At 39.3% G+C, this 5,000-nt stretch overlaps 1 protein-coding gene across 1 annotated transcript in view; it reads left to right on the top strand.

Annotated features, from left to right (window-relative positions):
* Nucleotides 1–370: 370 nt before the first annotated feature.
* Nucleotides 371–5,000, top strand: part of LOC309491789 (uncharacterized protein) — a gene marked incomplete at its 3' end in the record, with an annotated part of 7,436 nt that continues 2,806 nt past the window's right edge. Inside the window, exons 1-3 of the mRNA XM_082190819.1 lie at nt 371–440; nt 541–776; nt 1,502–1,595. The remainder of the gene's footprint in view (nt 441–540; nt 777–1,501; nt 1,596–5,000) is intronic.

The following is a 5,000-nucleotide window of genomic DNA, read 5'->3' on the forward strand; positions in this document are numbered from 1 at the left end:
TGAGGCTGTATTGTCTGCTGCCAATGTCCAGAAGACCTGTGGTCACTGCAGTGAGGAGGCTGTGATACGCTGCCTCGACTGTTTTCCACGGCATCTCTTTTGTGAGAAATGTGATGTTTCTCAGCACCGGCAGCATGTTCTGCACAACAGAGACTATTTAGTGGAGGGTTTTCACCAACCCATTTCTCCAACTGTAATAGTGCAGAAAAGAAGCAATGGGACGTATTGTCTTATTTCAGAGGGTATGAGCATATATATTATAGTTTATATGAGCATATATATTTGTAACAATACAATTTGTGTTGATATACATGGTGTTCTCTTTCCATTCGCTACAGCCCGGCTTCTCCCTCTTGCATTGCCGACAGCCGTGTGCTCTTGCAGCAGAGCCTCTGTGAAGGTCAGGCCAGGACGACCTGTCACTCTTGTCACAATGAATGGTATGTGTCTGTGTAACAAGGTCTAGCCATTTCATAGCTTGCTTTCTCAAACAAAGATGTTTTATGGAAATCTACATATCAATCACCCATTTTATTATAGGACGATTTGATCTCATGCTCCCAGAAGTAAATTGTCAGAGCTGTGGCAGTGACTGGACACCTGATGTCAAGGACCTTGTGTGGAGTGGCTTGTGGCCCGCATCCACTATTAAGTTCCAGACAGTCTATCATGTAAATGTTTTCAAAACGTATGAACAGATGAAGTTGGATGCACCGAGTATGTCTCGTCATGCATTTGTGAAGATGCTAGAGACAAACTCAAAACGTCATGGAAGGGTAAAGTACCAACACTACATTCAGTCTTGCAAACTACTAACTTTTGCTAATGGGAGAGGGAGGGTGTTAGACCTGCTGACTGCAGGGACCTCCTTAGGAATGGCTACTCTCAGTGAGGGCTTCTTTTCTACTTGTACAGTAACGACCTGTTGAAGGAGGAGGTTATAAAGCCTTAATGGAGCACTCACTGTGGAGCTAAATTAGTTATAGGAGTAATCATGCTCAGTTCAGTGTCTCTTCACAAATGCAAATTTTTCTTCATTTTGAATACACACTGGCGTCAGTCACCATGCATTTGAGGCCAATATATGATGACATTTTGCCTGTCTTTAGACAGATGGTTTGATATGTGTAATGTCAAAAATGCAACTTTTTTACTCCCTTTGCATCTCTTACAGATTGGTCAAATCTGCCGAGATACATTTCACCTAAGTTTTCGTCAGTATAAATATTCAATATCGGAGCTAGACAAATATTTGAGAAAGGATGACATAATGCAGTGCCCAGCTTGCACTCCAAACATGGTGGCTGTGTCAGCAGGTGGAAATAGGAAGGCTTATCGCTTAACAAATCAAAAAGGTGTGTATAGTCCCATACTGCAAATCAATACATAAAAGTATGACTATGAAAGGGAATATAAAGTTAGAGATATACCCAAACTAAATGTTCTTCTATTCATTGTATTCAACATTATAATTTTTTTCTACAATTGTTTTTCATTTTAGAACTGGTGATAAGTCCTTCTATGAAGGTCTCTTCTTTGCTCCTGACAATGATGTGGCCTCTTTCGTTGAGAAGCTGCAATCAGGCATGAGAGTGGTAAGACTGAATGAAATGTACACATTCACCAGCCAAACTATTATCATATCATGTTTGGCTCACTTTTGTCTTCACTTTTCACTTTAGTCTATATTATTATTACCACAACACACAGGAGCTGCAGGTGTGCCAGCTGCACCTCCTTAATGTCCACCACATCTCAGGTTCTTTTGTCAGTTTGAGATGGCTCAAGCTTTGTAGCATGCCATGTTTTCCTGCTGATAGTACCCATTTAATGTTTGGGTACATAGGGGTCATGAAGTTATGAACAAGGCTGTGGAATTCTAGATATTATCAGAGGGAAATGTGTGCTGTTAAAGCCACACTAAGTAGAAATTGTGTTTTTGTCAAACAGCGACCCCTAGAGTCGCTGTGGAATACTTGCACTGTCGTAAATATATTAGCCTATATTATAACGTTTTTACATGATTGCAGCTAAATCACAAGTAAATAGTCTATAGTCTAGGCCTACTGTATAATTTAATTTGTGTTGTTTTTATTGGAATGTAAACATTACAAAATGCCAGATAACATCAATTAAGTTAAATGTACGTCGCATTATTTCATAACATTGGCCGTTATGATGTCATTAGACATGATTATTGCAATTTATCATAATAGTTTGCAAATTGTGCTCGTTTACACTATACAACCTCTACGTTAGGCTTATTTATGTCCTGATAATTATGTGAGATATTGAAAGCTGTTCTCATGATAATCGCAGGAATCAACGTCAACAGCGTCGTCTGATATCCCTCAGGACTACGTGATAAATACACCTCACAGTCACAACACCTGAGTTCAGCTGGCAAACTAATTCGTGAGGCATAGCTATCTATATTTTGGTTCCGAATTGTTTTAAAAAGTCAATCATAATTCCTGTGCCTAAGAAAACAACTGTCACCTGTATGAATGATTTTAGACCTGTAGCCTTGACTTCTGTGATTATGAAGTGCTTTGAACTGCTCGTGAAATCATATATTAACAACTGCATTCCTGTCTTCACTGATCCACTACAATTTGCATATAGATCAAATAGAGCTGTGGACGATGCTGTATCTTTGGTTTTACATACTGCGCTTCAACATCTAGAGGGTAGGGATACGTATGTCAGGATGCTGTTTGTTGATTATAGCAGTGCCTTCAATACCATCAGACCTTCCATTTTAATATCTAAGCTGTTAGACCTGGGCCTCTGTACTTCCATCTGCAGGTGGATACAGGATTTTCTAACAGGTCGTCCCCAGACAGTTAGAGTAGGCACTACATACTCAGCACCTATAGTGTTAAATACCGGATCACCTCAAGGTTGCTGTCTTAGTCCTCTATTATATAGTCTGTATACCTATGACTGTATTGCAAAATATCCCACAAATAGTATTGTGAAATTTGCAGACGATACTACTGTGGTAGGACTTATTGACAGCAACAATGAAACTGCCTATAGGGATGAGGTGAGTAATTTGATCATGTGGTGCCGAAGAAATAATCTGTCCCTGAATGTGGGGAAAACTAAGGAGGTCATCATAGATTTTAGAAGAAATAAATCCACACATACACCTGTCTACATAAATAACTCTGCAGTTGAAATTACTTTTAAGTTTTTAGGCATCCATATTTCAGACTCCCTTTTATGGTCTTTCCATATCACCTGTGCCATTAAAAAGGCACATCAGAGGCTTTACTTCTTGAGGTGTCTCAAGAAATATGGTATGTCACTTAACATTTTAAATTTTTTTTACCGCTGTACAATTGAGAGTATATTAACAGGTAATATTACAGTGTGGTTTGGCAGAGCTACTTCAAGTGAATTGAATCTTCTGACAAAGGTGGTTAAAACTGCATCAAAAATTATTGGGGTTCCACTGGAATCGCTCCAGGACATTTATTGGAAACGGAGCACTGGGAAGGCGTTGGGTATTATACAGGATGTTAGTCATCCGGCACATAGTCTCTTCTCCCAACTCCCATCAGGGAGACGGTTGCAGAGCATCCCAACGCGTACATCACGTTTTAGGGACAGTTTTTACCCACAGGTTGTAAGGCTACTGAACGATAGTGCAAGAGGAAGGAGGGTTGAGGTTTGAGCTGATGTTTTAAATTTAATTTAAATGTTATATTACCTTATTTATTTATTGGTGCTGAGAGAGTGCTAAGGCACATTGTATTTCATTGCTGTGGTACTCTGTACGAATATGCATATGACAATAAACTTGAACTGAACTGATTTATCAAAACGATTCCATTTACACCTGGTCACATAAATGTATTTTTGCGAAACGGATTTAAATTCGATCTTCAATTCTCGCGCTATAGGCAGATTTAATGGAGTGCACGTCACCGCAATAAGAGAGAGCAGTAAGCCTGGTAAGATAATTTCGTTTCTTTACTTTTAATGATGAAGATTGTGTGTTAAGCGTCTGCGACTTACTTTCACTTTGATTAGCGATAGTTTGCACGTTGGCTTGATGCAGTTGCTCATCTGCGGTGATGTGTGTTCCAGCCATTGACTGTAAAAAAAATAGGTTCCAGCGCGTCGTCATATCTGGATATAACATATAACCTATAACACGCTCTCACAAATGTTTTTTTTTTTTTTTTTTTTTTGCTTTTTTTTTTGCATTTTTGGGAGGAGTACAATTTACATATGTGGTTTCAACAACCATATGCATTTAAACTTGTCCAGTTTCGTCTGGAATGCGTCTCAGATCTCCTCCTGAAGTGGTTTGAGGGATCGACGGATTCAAATCCGTCTCAAATGCGTTTCGGAGGGCATTTAAACCTGGACTTTTCACGATCGGATAGCTATCCGATCTGAGAAAACGCATGAAGTGGCCAGGTGTAAACAACCCCCATGACAAAAACATACGCACGAAAGCCGAAAACAAACGCTGGTTGGCCTCTCACGTCCAAATTTGACGAAGTGGTGGGGGAAGTGACGTATGCCGTAAAGCAGTCGAATTTTGTAGTTCTTTTTGTGCTCTGGTTACTACCCAAACCCCGAAGTTACATAGTGCCAGTAAAAGCGATACAGACCCTGTCAGGCTATGGCAGACGTGTCATTCAACCTATTGTAAGTCGATGTACCATCACAAGGATCTTGAAAATATATTATGAAGGTTGAAAAGTTACATAGTGTTGCTTTAAAACATTCTCACGCCACCATCAGCAGCCTAAACATTGATTTAAAGCATTATGTATTCAGGCTTTCTTGCTAGTTATGTACAATTATGATTGTACTTCTTGAATTTTACTCCAGAAAGCCAATTCTGTCCAAAGTCAATTACACTAACTTTCTTCTCCTTTCTAATGTTCAGTTTTAACTTCAACAAATGCAGACAAAATGCACTAAGTAGATAGCATGTGAGGATATTTGCAATAACGAACATGTCAATAGGTGTAATA

Source organism: Leuciscus leuciscus, assembly GCF_965113295.1.
Source record: "Leuciscus leuciscus genome assembly, contig: HAP1_SCAFFOLD_563, whole genome shotgun sequence".
Taxonomy (NCBI): Eukaryota; Metazoa; Chordata; class Actinopteri; order Cypriniformes; family Leuciscidae; genus Leuciscus; species Leuciscus leuciscus.